Here is an 18,630-nt window from a genome sequence, read left to right as displayed (position 1 = left end):
CCAGCTAGCGGCTGGCACAGTTCAGTGCTCATCTTGGGTTTCCCCTTTGCAGATATTCCGATAAATGTGGCACAATTTGAATCCAAGCACTTTTGTCTGTCTCTTTATTACCCATCTCCACTCACAAAGCTAATACTATCAACAGTCCCATAAATTAGGGCTCACGGTCTTAATTATTGTTACTAAATATTCCCTCCCAAATTGAAACATCCAAAAAATCTTACATAAATACCTTTTTCGCTAGATATGATCAATTTTGAATCACACCTTTGAGAATTCCTTAATTAAAATTTGTTAATTAAGTCTAAGCCTATAAATTTTTCTAGACAACTATATATCAAGCTTTCTGACATATGTACCTTACACAATATTTCTGATCATTTATTGATAAGCGAAAAGTTTAAGTACACTTTTGACCTGGAATAACAGTCTCACACCTATTCATTACTCAAAGAACTCTTTGGCCCAAGTGATATGGCTTTAACTCCACATTTTCTTGTTGGATACCATCCAGTTCATCTTAACAATTATTTTTATGCCAGTTATCCAGAATTCATTGTGAACCTGCTTATGCCTTTGTGTGTCTTTCCTTTAGGGGTGTAGGAAACACTTACCTTGTTCCGCTGGGGCCATCCGCAGTGGGGGGGAAGGCACTCCATTTCCCCCGCCCAGAATCCTCCCTGGCCGGCTCCACTCCACGGCGACTCCGCAGAGCCGCCGGCCAGGGCCACCCGCAGCCGGACCTCTGTCCGCTGCTGGGCTGCAGCCACAAATAGGGATGTACGAAAGTGACTTACCTGTTCACGGATTATGTTTATGGTGAGGGGGGAGGTGTTCCGTCCCTCCCCCCAGAATCCTCGACGGAGGGGGGAAGCGCTCTGTTCCTCCCCCCCAGAATCCTCCACGGCTGGCTGTGCTCTGCGGCGGCTCTGTGGAGCAGCCGGCCAGGCCCAGGCCAGAGCCGTCCGCAGCCGGATTTCCGGCCATGGAGGGCTCCGGGTAAAAAAACAAAACAAAAAACAAACCGCGTACGCAAATGGGGGCGGCTATGGCCGCCGCCATTTGCGTTCCTTCTTTTTGGCCATCTTAGTCTACATAAATATTTACGTAGACTATGACGGCGAAAATAAAGGGGAACGCAAATAGCATAGCGGGCGCTATTTGCATCCCTTTTTGAGTCGCTGGTTTAGCCTACGTAAATATTTACGTAGGCTAAAACAGCGAATCAAAAAGGGATGCAAATAGCGCCTGCTACGCTATTTGCATTCCCCTTATTTTCGCCGTCTTAGTCTATGTAAATATTTACGTAGACTAAAACACCAAAAATAAGGAACGCAAATAGCGGCGGCCGTAGCCGCCACCATTTGCGTACGCGGGTTTTTTTGTCTTTTTTACCCAGCCATGATAGGCTACGTAAATCTTTATGTAGCCTATCATGTCTTGAAAAAACAAACAAACAAAAAACCCACAACTCTGCAAATGGCGGCGGTGGCAGCCGGTCGGAAGACCAGCCGCCGCAGCCACCGCTGCTGGAGCCGCTGCCGCCCGGAAGATCCGCCCCAGGTAAGTCTCATCCCAGGGGGGATCTGCGGGGGGGGGGTGGGGGGGCAGGCCGTTCTGCCACAGATTTCAGGGGGCCGAATGCACTGGCATTCAGCCTCACTGAGATCCATGGCAGAATTCTCTGCCATCCCTAGCCACAAATGGCAGCCGCCGTAGCGGCTGCCATTTGCATCCCTGCCGTAGCCGTCATAGGCTACGTACATATATACGTAGCCTATCATGGCTACCGCAGGGACGCAAATGGTGGTTGCTATGCCTTTTGCATCCCTGTGTTAGCCGTGATAGGCTATGTATATATTTATGTAGCCTATCACGGCAAAAGACAGGGACGCAAATGGCGTCCCTGCGTTAGCCGTGATAGGCTACGTAGATATTTATGTAGCCTATCACGGCTTGGCAGGGATGCAAATGGTTGCTGGTGCAGTGGCTGCCATTTGTGGCTGCAGCCCAACAGTGGCCGGAAGACCACCCGGCACCGCCGCCACTGGAGCTGCTGCCAGAGCCACTGCCAGCTAGGCTCTGTCCCAGGGGGATTCCGCGGGGTGGCAGGGGGGATTGTCCTATTCCGCCACGGACTCCGGGGGGGGGGCGGATTCTAAAGAATCCAGCCTCACTGGAGTCCATGGCGGAATTCTCCAACATCCCTACTTCCTTTCAATACAATTACAACTTTTTACTTATTTATATTTTAAACTTCTAGGGCGCAATCCTATGCATATTTAGACAAAAATAATAATAACCTTGCAACTCCCAGCATGCCCCAGCCAACTATGCTGGGTGAGCAATATTGGGAGCTGTAGGACTTTTTTCTGTCTAAACATGCACAGGATTGCACCCTTAATTATTTGTCATTAAACATTTGGCATTTGCATTTCGTAATAGGACATCCTATATTGTTTTAAGAGGTGGGTTAGCAACTTTTCAGAAGTCTTCCCAGCAAATCCAATAAAGCAAAATCAGCTATTTATTTCCTAAAAATCCAGGACAGTTTAATAATTAAGGGAGCAATCCTATCTAGGTCGGCGGCCACTAGCCGCCTCTAAACCCGGAGGCGGCCGCCTATCCAAAGCAGGGCAGGAGAAGCACAGAGGGGATCGTTACCTCCACACTTCTCCTGCCCTTCTTTTTCGGCTAGACAGCTGATTGTGGCTGTCTAGCCATGGGAGGACGGAGTGCGGAAGAGGCTGCTGTACGACACATAGGATGTGTCTTACAGGCAGTTACGCTCTCCCCACTCCAGAATGCCCCCAGCCACGCCCCGTTCTGGCTGCTCCTCACTCCTCTTGTGAGCCCGGAGCATGGGGCTGTTCTGCATTGCCTCCAAGGCAGCGTGGAAGTGAGGGGAGGTCGGTTCTCCCAGAACCAACCTCAGAGCATGGGGTCCGAGGTCAGTTCCCAGAAAACAACATATCCTATGGCCATGTAGCTGCTGTCTAATGGCCATAGGATTGCTCCGAAAATAAATAAAAAATATTTTTTTCACTTTCATAATATTAAACCTTTAGTAACCACAGTGTCTATCTTGTTTGTCAGCTTATCATGAATGACCATAAAGACTTAAAAACCTTATTCAAAATATAAAAACCTTGGTCTGATAAACAGAACAAGTCATTGTTGTTGTTCAGTCGTTCAGTCGTGTCCGACTCTTCGTGACCCCATGGACCATAGCACGCCAGGCCTTCCTGTCCTGCGCTCTCTCCCGGAGCGTGCTCAAGTTCATATTCATTGCATCCGTGATGCTATCTAGCCATCTCATCCTCTGCCGTCCCCTTCTCCTTTTGCCTTCATTCTTTCCCAGCATCAGGGTCTTTTCCAGGGAGTTTTCTCTTCGCATTAGGTGGCCAAAATATTGGAGCTTCAGCTTCATTATCTGTCCTTCCAATGAGCACTCAGGGTTGATTTCCTTTAGGATGGACTGATTTGACCTCCTTGCAGTCCAGGGGACTCGTAAGAGTCTTCTCCAGCACCACAGTTCGAAAGCATCAATTCTTCGGCGCTCAGCCTTCCTTATAGTCCAGCTCTCACAGCCATACATTACTACTGGGAAAACCATAGCTTTGATTAGACGGACCTTTGTCGGCAAGGTGATGTCTCTGCTTCTTACTATGCTGTCTAGGTTGGCCATAGCTTTCCTCCCAAGGAGCAAGCGTCTTTTAATTTCATGGCTACAGTCACCGTCTGCGGTGATCTTGGAGCCCAAGAAAGTAAAATCTGTCACTGCTTCCATTTCTTCCCCTTCTATATGCCAGGAAGTGATGGGGCCAGATGCCATGATCTTCGTTTTTTTAATGTTGAGTTTCAAACCAGCTTTTGCACTCTCCTCTTTCACCCTCAACAAGAGGCTCTTGAGATCCTCTTCGCTTTCTGCCATTAGGGTGGTATCGTCTGCATATCGGAGGTTGTTGATAATTCTCCCAGCAATCTTAATTCCGACCTCTGATTCATCCAACCCGGCATTTCTCATGATGTACTCTGCATATAAGTTAAATAAGCAGGGTGACAATATGCAGCCTTGTCGTACTCCTTTCCCAATTTTGAACCAATCGGTTGTTCCATGTCTGGTTCTTACTGTTGCTTCTTGACCCTCGTACAGGTTTCTCAGGAGACAGGTAAGGTGGTCTGGTACTCCCATCACTTTAAGAATTTGCCACAGTTTGTTGTGATCCACACAATCAAAGGCTTTAGCATAGTCAATGAAGCAGAAATAGACGTTTTTCTGGAATTCTCTTGCTTTCTCCATGATGCAGCGAATGTTGGCGATTTGATCTCTAGTTCCTCTGCCTCTTCTAAACCCAGCTTGTACTTCCGGTAGTTCTCGGTTCGCATACTGCTGAAGCCTAGCTTGTAGGATTTTGAGCATCACCTTGCTGGCATGTGAAATGAGCGCAATGGTGCGGTAGTTTGAACACTCTTTGGCGTTGCCCTTCTTGGAATTGGAATGTAAACTGACCTTTTCCAGTCTTGTGGCCACTGTTGAGTGTTCCAGATTTGTTGGCATATTGAATGCAGCACTTTAACAGCATCATCTTTTAGGATTTTAAATAGCTCGGCTGGAATACTGTCATCTCCGCTAGCTTTATTGTTACTAATGCTTCCTAAGGCCCACTTCACTTCACTCTCTAGGATGTCCGGCTCAAGTTCAGTGACCACACTATCATGGCTATCAGGGACATTCAGATCTTTCCTGTATAGTTCTTCTGTGTATTCTTGCCACCTCTTCTTAATCTCATCTGCTTCTGTTAGGTCCCTGCCTTCTTTGTCCTTTATCATGCCCGTCTTTGCACAAAACGTTCCCTTGAGATCTCCAATTTTCTTGAAGAGATCTCTAGTCTTTCCCATTCTGTTGTTTTCCTCGATTTCTTTGCATTGTTCACTTAAGAAGGCCTTCTTGTCTCTCCTTGCTATTCTCTGGAACTCTGCATTCAGTTGGGTATATCTTCCCCTTTCTCCCTTGCTTTTCGCTTCCCTTCTTTCGTGAGCTACTTGTAAAGCCTCATCAGACAGCCACTTTGCTTTCTTGCATTTCTTTTTCTTTGGGATGGATTTCGTTGCTGCCTCCTGAACAATGTTACGGACCTCCGTCCATAGTTCCTCAGGCACTCTGTCTATCAGGTCTAATCCCTGAAATCTATTCCTCACCTCCACTGTATATTCATCAGGGATATGATTTAGGTCATACCTGAACGGTTTAGTGGTTTTCCCGACGTTCTTCAATTTAAGCCGAAATTTTGCAAGAAGCAGCTCATGATCTGAGCCACAGTCAGCTCCAGGTCTTGTTTTGACTGACTGTATGGAGCTTCTCCATCTTTGGCTGCAAAGGACATAATCAATCTGATTTCGATATTGACCATCTGGTGACGTCCATGTGTAGAGTCGTCTCTTGTGCTGTTGGAAAAGAGTGTTTGCTATGATCAGCATGTTCTCTTGGCAAAACTCTATTAGCTTTTGTCCTGCTTCATTTTGTACACCAAGGCCATGCCTGCCTGTTATCCCGGTGATTTCTTGACTTCCTACTTTAGCATTCCAATCCCCTATGATGAAGAGGACGTCTTTTTTTGGTGTTAGTTCTAGAAGGTGTTGTAGGTCATAGCCCTTAATTAATACCTGGTGCAATATTGTTTGAGACTGGATACCTTTGCTGGTCTTCCCAATGTCATGTTGAAGTTGTTATGCATATCAGGATGCCATGAGCCTTGGCAACCTTAGAAAAATCTCCAGATCAGCAAACATTTCAGGAGGACTGGAAATAACCAGCGTGTATAAACCAAACTAGGAGGGTGCTGTACATCATAATTTGTCACATTGAACATTGGTTTCTTTTAATTCTGGAAAAGGTAATTATTCTCAATGAGTCAATGTATTGTAAAGACCCCAGTTCTAAATCCAATCAGGCCAGATTACAGATTTCCATGCCATAATGATTTTTGAGTTTTCCTAAATAGAAATTATGAAATATCTCTTTTATTACTCCAATAGGTCAATCTTTACTCTCTGGCTGGAAACAAACAATTATTTCTAGAGAGTTGAAAGTGGCATGACAGAGGCATGGGATGCACACTCACTTATCCCTTTTGTCCCACTGTTGCTTCTGGTCCAAAAGGTTTGACAGTGATTGGAAACATTAAACAAAACCATACAGAATCTGTTTACCGAAAATGAAAGTAGGATGATGAGTGCATGTAGGGATGCTGGAGAAATCTGCTGCTGACTCCAGTAAGGTGAGATTCCCCAAAATCTGACCTGCAGAGTCTATAGTAGACTGCCCCCTGCTTACCTCCACACCTTCCAGACTCCGTGTGGGACAGCTTCCAGGTTTTAAAAAGGCAAGTGGCTGCCATTCGCGGACCTGGGAAAATTATGGCCATAAATTGCGCATTTTACACCATTTGCGACCATAAACCTCTATGTGAATTGCAGCTGTAAAAGCACTTTTATGGCTGCAGTTTACGTAGATGTAAGTGCTTTATGGCACTTGCAAATGGCATAAAATGTGCAATTTACAGATGTAATTTTCCTAAGGGCTGTGAATGGCAGCTGCCATTTGCAGACCTTGCCTTTTTAAACCTGGAAAGGAACCCTCTGAAATCCAGTGTGCACACTCAAGGCTCTGGGAAAATCTGGTGAGCCCAAATGGCCTGGATTTCCCCAAGGTGGACCCCCCCAGACCAGACTTTGGGGTGTTCACCCATCCCTAAGTGCATGCACCATAGGTGATGGATCTTTCACAGCACCATCAAGTCTCTGTAACAACTGTTGCTAGTCTTTTTGTGTGCATCTGTTGAGTTGGCACTGCCAAAATGGATATGCATGCTTATTGCTTACATCCTTTCTAACTATTAAGCTAGGCTCAGAAGTCATTTCTACAAGCATATAGCTACAAAGCTTCTGGAAACAAAATGGGAGATTGGGTCATAAATATCCTGCCCCAAGGGTTAATGTCAAAAAGTTCAATGTGTAGTCATGGCTTGGCTGAACATGTAGACTCTAGACATTCTGATCTTTATCCAAAGTTTGTGTAAGATAACTTGTCTACCTTAGCCACTAATGTTTTGATCTGATTCATGTGCAATTGAAATCCATGGGAACTTTGCCATGGATTTGAGAAAATCTTCTACACATGTATTCACACAACCCTTTTTCAAAGCTCTGGCAATCATGGCTTGTAAGGGCAAGCAATATGTTTATTTAAAGCAGAGGTCGGTGCCCTGGTGCCCTGCAGATGTTTTGAACTGCAACTCCCATAATCCCTGACCATGATTATGCTGGCTGGGGCTTATGGGGCTTCCCTCCTCTCCCCTTCCCTTCCCTCCTGTTTGGGATCTAGAGAATTGCAAGCATAACTCTATATTTACACAATTGGGGTTTTCTTTCTCCTCCCAGATTCAGCCTTTTCGATCACCACTCCAAGATACTCTTGATGATCAAGGAACCACCACCCATCCCCAGAATAGTGTTGGATGTGATGCAAGGGGCTGGGCCTGGAGGAAGAAACTTGGAAACCAGAAAGCTCTTACAACATTTTCTCAGTTTTGGATTAAGTTGACACACGTGGTTGTGCCCCTGCCCTGTCAAACCCCCAGGGCACAGCCAACAGGCTCACACCTGAGGTCTTGGCTCTCCCCTCTGCCCATACACCCATGGCCTCAGCTCCAGAAGGGAGGTGGTTTACAACTCCTCCTCCTGACTAGTCTGGCACTTGCTGCATTAGGAGCCATCAGGGAGTCCTCCTTGGCCATCTCCTGTTGGCATGCAAGGTGGCACTCCCTGCCTCTCATCAGACATCCAGGCCCCTTCTGACAGGGAGACACATCATCTTTGCAAGGGAGCTGCACCTCCCTGACAACTCACCCTGTGTCAGGGTTTCAGAGGCAATGGCTGCAGCCAGTTCTGCTGCCATGTCAGGCAGCAGTTCCCTCTTCTTGGCCCCATCTGGCATTGACAAGGGCATGTGGTTGGGAGGATCTCCCAAACAATGCATCACAGGGGTGTCACAAGGATATAACGGGGGTGGGAGAATTAGTGCCACCCTGAGCTCCTCAGAAAAAGGGTGGGATAAAAACATGCAACCAATAAATAATAAAACATACCCATGCTCTTATAGAATCATCCTTCCCATGGGAGCTCTTGCCCTTGGTTATGAATATACCAAAGAAAACAGGAAGAATATCCCAGCCCTGATCTAAATAAAGGTAAAACAATTGGGATTTTTTAATCTTCACTGGGCAAACTAGTGAAGATAAAAAATATATACGGAAATATCAAATAATATTACTCTATCTATGCAGGCTAAAAACATACCTTGAAGGACAAGAGATGAAAATACAGTACAGTTGTGCTGTAATATCCAACAATACGAGGAGTAACTTGCTTGGTATTGGTTATGATTATGAATATGACCAATTATGACCAAATATAACCAATATGACCAAACCAACCAAGTACGTTAGTTACAATTATGATTGTTGGAGCCAGGGAGAAGTACAGAGCTAGAGATAGTGACCACTGGAATGCTTGGGCAAGTGAAGGCTGGGGGAGGAAGGGGAAGGAACTAGTCAAGGAAATAGAAGGAAGCTACACCTAGGAATGGCTTATAAGTTTGGCATCAAGGGTAGGCATGGTTGGGCACCTGCCAAGGGCCCACATACCAGCAGGGGTGCACTGACTAGAGCTCCCTGGAGTTGTTCCTCGTCTTCACCATTGCAACCTGCTTGCTCACCTGCTCCTTGCTCTGGCCCAGACAATGATGGTGCTGAGAAGGAAAGAGAAGAAGCAGATGTCCTTGCTTTCTTGCTCACTTGCTCTCTACCTGACAAACAAACAAGTGGTAGCACTGATGAGAAAGAGGTTGAAGATCAATAGCAGCTAGTGACAATTTTATTTTTATTTAAAATATTTCCTGGCCTCCTTTCAGGGCAGAAGCTCTCCCCAGGTGACTTAAAACAATAAAATACATAAAAACAGTTAAAATATTATAAGTGATAAAAACATTAAAACAACAATCAAAGCCAACAATAAAAACAACAATTATGTTAACAGCAGCAACGGTAGCACTCATATCAATAGAAGGCCATGGTAAAATAATATGTTTTCAAAGCCTTCTTAAAAGACTGCAATGAGTGAGCATGGTGGATCTCCGATGGCAGCTTGTTCCAAAAATGTGGGGCCACTGTAGAGAAGGCCCTCTCACGTGTGTTCACTCACGTGACTGCTCGCACAGGTGGGCAAATGAGAAGGGCCTCTCTTTCTGATCTTAAAAGTACAGGCAGGCTGATACAGGTGAGACGGTCCTTCAAGTAACTTGCTCCCAAACCGTTTAAGGCTTTAAAGGTCAAAACCAGCACTTCAATTGGGCTCGGAAATGCACCGGTAACCAGTGCAGCTGGTGCAGTATAGGCATTATATGATCGAATTGGTTTGCCCCCACCAATACTTGGGTGGCCGCATTCTGCACAAGCTGGAGTTCCTGAACTGTCTTCAAAGGCAGCCCCACATATAGCGCATTACGGTAGTCCAGCCTGGACGTGACTAGTGTGTGGATAACTGAGGCAAAGTCCATCCTCTCCAGATACAGCCACAGTTGGCGTACCAGCCTAAGCTGGTAAAAAGCACTCCTGGACACCACAGCCACCTGGGCTCCCCCAGTTAGCTCAGAGTCCAGGAGGACTCCCAAAGACTGTGCACTTGGTCTTTCAAGGGGAGCGCAACCCCATCTAAGACCAGTTGTAAACCTCCGTCTGAAGTAGTTGGTTTCCCAACCCACAGTACCTCTGTCTTGTCTGGATTAAGTTTCAGCTTGTTCACCCTCATCCATCCCAAAATAGCCTCCAGACACTGGTTCAAGAGTTCCACAGCCTCCCTGGGATGTGCAGATGGAAACGAGAGGCAGAGCTGAGTGTCATCCGCATACTGATGACATTTCAGCCCAGACCTCCTGATGACTTCCCCCAGTGGTTTCATGCAGATAGCGTAGGGGTGGACGAAAGTCACTTACCTGTCCTCGAAGCTTGTTCGCGGTGGGGGGGAGGCACTTCGCTGCTCCCCCCGCGAAGTTCAGGCTGGGGGGGGGAGGCTTAACGCCTCGCCCGGCCGAAATTCAGGCCAGGGGGGAGGCTTCCCGCCTCGCCTGGCCGAAATTCAGGCCGGGGGGGAGGCTTCCCGCCTCGCCCGGCCGCGAACTCCAAAGTTTTTTTTTTTTAAAAAAAACGCCCCCGTGATAGGCTACGTTAATTGTCACGTAGCCTATCATGGGTGACTTAAAAAAAAAAAAAAAGCGCGTACGGATAATGGCGGCCCCCATAGGGAGCCACCATTCACGTTCCTTATTTGGTCGCTGTAGTCTATGTAAAGATTTACGTAGACTACGGCAAAAATAAGGGCAACGCTATTTGCATTGCCCTTATTTTCGCCGTAGTCTACGTAAATCTTTACGTAGACTACAGTGACCAAATAAGGAACGGGAATGGCGGCTCCCTATGGGGGCCGCCATTATCCGTACGCGCTTTTTTTTTTTAAGTCACCCGTGATAGGCTACGTGACGATTTACCTAGCCTATCATGGCTGACTTTGCAGATCTAGCCGTGATAGGCTACGTTAATCGTCACGTATCCTATCACGGGGCCATTTTTTTTTCTTTTTTTGGAATGGCAGGGGCGGCAGCCGGTCGAAAGACCGGCTGCTGCTCCCGCCCCGGACGAAGACCCGCCGAACCACCGGCCGGACCCGCTGCCGGGAGGGACATTCGGCAAAGGTAAGTCCCGTCCCGGGGTGGGGGTGCGGGGGGTGGGGGGGTGCAGAGAATTTCTCCCTGAAACTTGTTCGGGGGGGGCGAACACGTTGGTGCTCAGCCCCACGAAGTTTCAGGGAGAAATTCTCCACCATCCCTAAGATAGCGTGAGGGACAAGATAGAACCTTGCGGCACCCCACAGTCTAATGGCCATGGGGTGGAACCAAAGTCCCCCAGCACCACCTTCTGAGACCGCTCCTCCAGAAAGGACCAGAACCACTTTAAAACTGTGCCTCCCAAGCCCAGTCCAAATAAACGATCCAGAAGGATACCACGGTCAATGGTATCAAAAGCCACTGAGAGGTCCAGAAGAACCAACAGGGTAGCACTCCCCCCATCCATCCCCAGGCGTAAGTCATCAACCAGGGTGACCAAGTCTGTTTCTGTCCCATAACCAGGCCTGAAACCTGATTGGAATGGGTTCACCATCATGACAATGGTGGTGAATTGTCCAATGGTGAACTCACTGATGTGTGTGTGGGTCATTGAGGATGCCTTGTTGTCCAGGGGCCCTCAAAAACCTACAGCCAGCACTAGATGGGTAAATCTGTCTGATTTCCTTCCTCTTGCATTCAAATTTTTTAAATCTCAAGTTCTTTCTCTTCTGAATATGAACTGTGCGAATGTGGGTAAATTCTTATCAAAACAAAAACAAAAACCTGAAGTTAAATTCTCACCCATCTGCACCAGCTATTCCAAGCATGGAGTGGGCCATGATAGGGATGTACGAAAGTCACTTACCTTTTAGCGAAATTGATTCAAGGTGGGGGGGAGGTGCTCCGTCCCTCCCTCTGAAATTCTGGCCGTCCGGCTCCGCTCCACAGGGATTCTGCGGAGCCGCTGGCCGGCTCCGCCAGTGGCTGGACACCCGGCCGCTGGCTAGCAGGGATGCAAATGGCGGCGGCCGTAGCCACCGCCGTTTGTGTCCCTGCAGTCAGCCGTGATAGGCTATGTAAATGTTTACGTAGCCTATCACGGCTGATTTAAAAGGAAAAAAAAACTATTTACTAAAATAGTACTAAACTAAAAACTATTTAAAAAATATTTATATAGGCTAAAACGGGGAATCAAAAAGGGACGCAAATAGCGCCCACTATGCTATTTGCGTTCCCCTGGATTTTTGCCGTCATAGTCTACGGAAATATTTACGTAGATTAAGAGGGCAAAAATAAGGAATGCAAATAGCAGCGGCCGTAGCCGCCGCCATTTGCGTACACGGTTTTTTTTTTTTAACCCACCCAGCCATGATAGGCTACGTAAAGATTTACATAGCCTATCACGTTGTGTGTGTGTGTGTTTTTTAAACCTAGTCATGATAGGCTATGTAAATCTTTACGTAGCCTATCACGTCTTTCTTTTTCTTTTTTCTTTTTTTCTTTTACAAGAAAGCAGCCAGAGCCGCCGCCGCCCATAAGATCTGCCCCAGGCGAGTCTCATCCCAGGGGGATCCGTGGGGGGGCGGGGGTGGCAGGCCGTTCTGCCACGGAGTTCAGGGGACCGAATGCACTGGCATTCGGCCTCACCGAGATCCATGGCAGAATTCTCTGACATCCCTAGTACAGACCCCCTGATCTGCTTCAGATGCTGCTTTGAATCCTCTGAAGTGACCCCTACCATCCTCAGATTGATTTGGACCCCCTCCGCTTCCGACTCAGATCCGAATCCGAAGCGAGATTCGGGTATCTGGTTCGCCTGTTTTGGGCGTTTTCCCACTGACTTGCATGGGAAAACACAAATGGTCCTAACTTTTGTAGTTTGTATGATATAAGCATGAAATTTGGAGACCTCTCCACCCCCCTGGAGAGGCGGCCACCTGCAAATGTCAGACAGTTTGGCCTGGTGGTTTTTGTGGTAGGTGGAGTTAGAATCTTAAGTTTTCCACAGAAACTCTCCAAGCAAAGAGCTGTAACTTCTCTCTGTTTCCACACATGCACGTGACAACTTGGCCTCTCCCAGCCCCTCTCATGGCCATTGCACCCCCCAAAGCACAGGCAGTTTGGCCCACTGGCTTGTGTTCTAGGCACAGGTGAAAATTGACTTTTTCCACCAAAACTCCCAAAGCAAAGAGCCATAAATTCCACAGACGTGTATGAAACCTGGGCCTCTCCCAGCACCCCTCTCCCACTTGCCAGATTCCAGGCACTTTGGCCCACTGGCTTGTGTGCTAGGCACAGGTTGAATTTGATATTCCCAGAAACTCAGACCAAACTCAGAAGGGAAAGTGTGTTGAAGCAGAGGTCATTGACTATCCCTAATCTCTGCTAAACAACCCTTATTCAGAAGAATCACTGGCTCAGCCTCTCTATGGCTGAATACACACATTACCTGGCAGGCAGGCTGGAAGAGGTTTTTTTTCTCTGATTTTGTTTATTTCTAGCACACAGTAAATGAGTATTTTGAATGTATCTTGAATGAACACAGTCAGTAGGGTTGCCGGAGAATTTCTCCCCGAAACTTCGGGGGGCCGAGCGCCAACGTGTTTGGCCCCCCAGAGAAGTTTCGGGGAGAAATTCTCCGCACCCCCCCGCCCCACGCACCCCCCTCCCGGGACGGGACTTACCTTTCCCGAATGTCCCTCCCGGCGGCGGGTCCCGGCGGCAGTTCGTCGGGTCTTCGTCAGGGGCGGGGGCGGCAGCCGATCTTTCGACCGGCTGCCGACGCCGCCATTCCAATAAAACTACAAAAAAACACACGCCCCCGTGATAGGATACGTGATGATTAACGTAGCCTATCATGGCTAGATTTCCAAAGTCAGCTGTGATAGGCTACGTAAATCGTCACGTAGCCTATCACGGGTGACTTAAAAAAAAAAAAAAGCGCGTATGGCTAATGGCGGCCCCCATAGGGAGCCGCCATTCACGTTCCTTATTTGGTCGCTGTAGTCTACGTAAAGATTTACGTAGACTACAGTGACCAAATAAGGAACGCGAATGGCGGCTCCCTATGGGGGCTGCCATTTGCGTACGTGCTTTTTTTTTTAAGTCACCCGTGATAGGCTACGTGACGATTTACGTAGGGTATCATGGCTGACTTTGCAGGTCTAGCCGTGATAGGCTACATTAATCATCACGTAGCCTATCATGGGGGCGTTTTTTTAAAAAAACTTTTTATTTCGCGGCCGGGCGAGGCGAGGCGCCTCCTCCCCGGCCTGAATTTCAGCCGGGCGAGGCAGGAAGCCTCCTCCCTGGCCTGAACTTCAGGGGGAGAGAAGCGAAGCACCTCCCCCCCACCGCGAAAAGCTGCGAGACCAGGTAAGTGACTTTCGTGCACCCCTAACAGTCAGTGACTATCCCAGGAGGGCCACTGATTTTTGAATGCTGGAAACCTCCACCTGATGGACCCATGCTCTCCCCACCCTGTCTACTCCATGGTGGCCTGCCTAAGCCTCTTGGGGGTGAGGGACGAATTGCTTGCAGGAGTGCTGGAAGCACTACCAGCCAGGGATGGCGGAGAATTCCACCACAGATCTTGGTGAGGCCGAATGCCAGTGCATTCAGCCTCCCGAAATCCATGGCGGAACAAAGCCCCCCCCGCAAAAGGGGCACGAAATGGAGCACTCACCTGCTACCGTTAGCACTGCTCTGCGAATGGTGGCCACATCTGCGGCTGCCATTTGCTTCACCATTTTAGCCGTGATAGGCTACATAAGTATTTACGTAGCCTATCATGGCTAACACAGGGACGCCATTTGCATCCCTGCAGAGGCGGTGATAGGCTATGTAAATATTTACATAGTCTATCACGGCAAAAAGAAAAGGGAACACAAATGGCGGCTACGGCGGCCGCCATTTGTATTCCCTTTTTTTTTGCCGCGATAGGCTACATAAATATTTACAAAGCCTATCATGGCAAAAAAAAGGGACGCAAATGGCGGCTGCTATGGCGGCCACCGTTTGTGTCCCTGTGCAGCCCAGCAGCAGCTGGATGTCGCTGATGGCTGCCCTGGCCGGCAGCTCCACGGAGTTGCTGCAGAGTGGAGCCAGCCATCGAGGATTTCGGGGGGAGGGACGGAGCACCTCCCCCCCACAGTGGATGTACGAAATGAAACAGGTAAGTCATTTCGTACATCCCTACTACCAGCCTTATGCTTGCCTCTGCTACCGGCCTGCTGGGATGTGGGGGCCTCTTCTCTGAGCAAGACCGATTGGTGCTGTATTGCAGGAACAGGCTGCTGGTGCTGTAGTGCCCGGGCTGTTTCCCCTGCTCAGAGATGCCTTGCAGTGGCGGCACACGGCAGTGCTGGGATCCGCTCCCAGCTCAAAGTGGCCCCACACAATGCTGCCCTGATGTTTCAGGGGAGGAGGAGATGCAGACTGCCTGCCTTGAGTCTGGGGGGCACCACACGAGCGGGGGAAACAATGGAAGAGGGGTCTGGTACTGGAGCCTCTGCCTGCTGCTGATCCTCCCCCACACCCTGGAGGATCTCCTCCTCTTCACCCTCCACCCTGGAGGATCTCCTCCTCTTCACCCTCCACCACACTGAGGACGTCAGACACCTCTGACCTAACGCCCATCAGCAGGCTCCCCTCGTCCACTACAGAAGGAGATGCTGCTCCGCCTTGGGCAAGAGTGTGACTACTGCACCTGCCCACGCCAGCCTCCTCGAAGAGTGACCTCCGAGCACTGCAACTGGCCTCTGCGCTCTGCTGCCCTGCTCCACTGGGACACACCAGCTGGACAAGGGGACAGACAGCTGGCCTAACGGTGCTTCTGCTGACAGCAGTGCCTCGCCCACCTCTGCCCCTGCCAACAGCCCAAAGGTGCCTCACAGTGGTTTGCCACACATTGCTTTGCCACACAGTGGAGTGTTATTGGAATAATTAATATAAATACTATGTGTCTCGTGCTTTTTCAACACTGTCTTGAAATTTGGACGTATAGTGTCGGTGGAACAGCAACCTAGCATGTACACATGCACACACAGACACAGACACACAAGGAGTAAAGAAAAACAGAACTACCTAAGCAAATGATGGGTGTCTTTAATTCATTGTTTTATATTTCATGTTCTTTTGTGGAAGGCAGGGTAACTTCAAGAAATACAAGATGACAGCACAGGCAATAACAGAAGAGTCAAGAGAAAGCGAACAATATTTTTTTTAAAAAAACCCTTCTTTAATTTCTGTTTTGGGTGGATCAACACAGAGAAGATATAGATGGTTCACTTCAGCACAGGAGTGGGGGGTCAAACACTACACACATATAATATCATATGTCTTTAAGGATTTAGAAAGAAAGAAGAAACTGAATGCTTGAATATGACTTAATGTTGTGGGGGAGGAACATGCCCAGAAGTCAATGTTTGTTTTTAAAATTCTAAATAAGAGTGGGTTTGTAAAAATCTAACAGAGACACAGTTGACTGACAAATGGCAAGAAAATAGAACGGAGAAAATAGAAGTAAGGCTCAATGTTACACAACAAATGCAGCCTTTTCCAGAGTCCAAAACTGAGATAAACAAACAAACACAGGAATGGTGGGGGAGAGGAGCATGGCAGCAATTTGCAAAGAAAATCTATGTTAGTTTGAGAAAATATGGAAAGAAGAGATGAATATATCTAATACAAATTACAAATGAGTTGGAGGTAGAAAGAAATAGGAGAAAGCAACTGGAAGGGGTGCTGCAAAGACACTGTCCCAAAGGGGACAGATGAGCAAGGAGCGAGGGAAGGATCCCACTACAACCAAGCTGTTTCCTTTTAATTTTAATATTGAGAAAAGCCTAATGGCAATCAAAAATGAAGAAATAGCAGGAACAACTCCAAGGAATGCACGCTCATGCTCACACTCTCTCTCTCTCTCACTCGCACATTCACTCACACACTCGCACAATCATCTACCCATACACCAGCCCTCTCCCAAAGACACAGCTAGCACAATAACCTAATGCAGTCTTTTGCCCAAGTATTTTTTTCCCCCTTCCTCCACCACTCCCTCTAAATGGAGACTGCTGGTGTCAGTTCTGGCTGAGAGTTCCTATTTGCCAAAACACACTCCCTCCTCCTCCTGCACTCACCTTTCCAGCCACCTCCCCACACCTTCCTGTGTCCTCCCTCCTCCTTCCTTGTGAGCATTCAGAGAAGTTGATCCATTTTGGAGACAGCCTGTCTGGCCTGCTCAAGCATTAAGTAGAGCTCTGAATAGACAAGGTGGAGGAGGCACTTCATGGGGGGTGGGCGCTTCGCCCTGCGGCACCTCAGTACTGCTCTGATCCGCCTCCTATCATGAGCATTTTGCTCCAAATAAGCCCGCTTCACCTTGTTATTCAGGCTTCATGATAAGGCAGTGCACAGCCCTAGTAGCAACCCTAATTAAGCAATAACATGGCTGAATGCCCAGGGAATCAAACCCAGGCTTTTAAGAGCTAAGCACTCTAAGCTCTGGAACTGGATGAACAAAGTGTTAGTTTGGGTTTGTCCCACTTTTGAATTTTTAAAAATCTCATGTTCTTTTCCCCTGAATATGGAGAACTTTGAAAAATTTGGTAAATTCTTATCAAAACTGACCTGAAAGGAAATTCTCACCCATCCCTAGCTACACCTGAAGCTTCTCTGTTGTTAAGAGGTGTTGGGAAGAAGGCAACTGGGGAGTCTGATCTCATGCCATTGCTTAAAGCAAGATCTGAAAGGTGAATAAAGCATCCGTCATTAGTGAGTTAATTTAGGAGGAGCCTTGTTCCTTTGACCTTTCATGAACCCCTGGGGACTGGTGAGGTGACTCATGTGTGATAGCATTGCTTAGGTGGTTTCAGACATGTATTCTGTGAAGAATTAGTCCTGGATCAAGTTAAGAGGCAGCTATCTGTAAAGACTCTTTGATCTACCAAAGACACTCATGGTTTGACTAATAAAATGTGTATTCTGTTTTGTTGGTGTTAGAGGCCCAGAATAGATTAACGATACATGAGAATGGAAGGCCTGCATTTTTTCCTGGTCTGGCCTGGGATAAGTTGGAAGAAGAGCTGAGCCACCACAGCCTTAATTAAATTTGCCAGGATTTTGCAGGGAGGAGATGGTGTGTGTGTATGTGTCCTTATTTGTTGGAAGTCACCTTCAATGTTGCAGATAACATGAGACACCATTCGGTAAATAAAATCAAACCCAAGGAGCTGCAAAATTATTAAGCAAACTAACCTACAGCCAAATTTCTAAAGAAGTATTCTATTTACATTCCTTTGAAACTTTATGAAGAATATAAGCGGATGTCTGGCAGTTTAAAGGGATGGACTGCTCCTGACAATGAGGTAATGGATAGGTTAGGTTGCACCACCCAGTTTTTAATTTGCTAAAACCTGGAGTTTTTCCTTCTCTGCAGGCTTCCATATTCCTCCCACAAAACCAACTGAGTGAGTTTCTGCTTAACAGCATGTGTCTTGTTTGTATACCCACTTCCCATTCTTTCTGATCACCTGTGTTCTGGGCTGGGTGAACATAGAGTTATTTTCTGTGGTGGCTGCTTTGGGCTTTTCTTGCTAGCAGATGCTGTCTGTAGCCACCTTCAATATCCTTATCTTTCTTCCCCTACATACAGTTGTCACTCCCACCAGTTTGGCATTCTGCTTCACACACCCCTCTTCATTAATGTGGCACTGACCAGCTTTGATCTAAGTGTGCATTTCTAGAATGTGCACATGAAGTAAATGTGGTTGCTATTTTCCAGAATTGTGAGCTTTTAGCTTCTTTTTCTTCTTTCTTTTTTTCCCCTTTCTTTCTTTTTTTGGGTGGGGGTGGGGGTAGGGGTGGGTGGGTTGTGGCTAACAGACTTGCCCCAGTTTATTTCCCCC

Source organism: Heloderma suspectum, chromosome 4 (assembly GCF_057233095.1).
Source record: "Heloderma suspectum isolate Gila_16-S chromosome 4, 16-S_ref, whole genome shotgun sequence".
NCBI lineage: Eukaryota > Metazoa > Chordata > Lepidosauria > Squamata > Helodermatidae > Heloderma > Heloderma suspectum.
Note: the sequence above shows the minus strand (reverse complement) of the source record.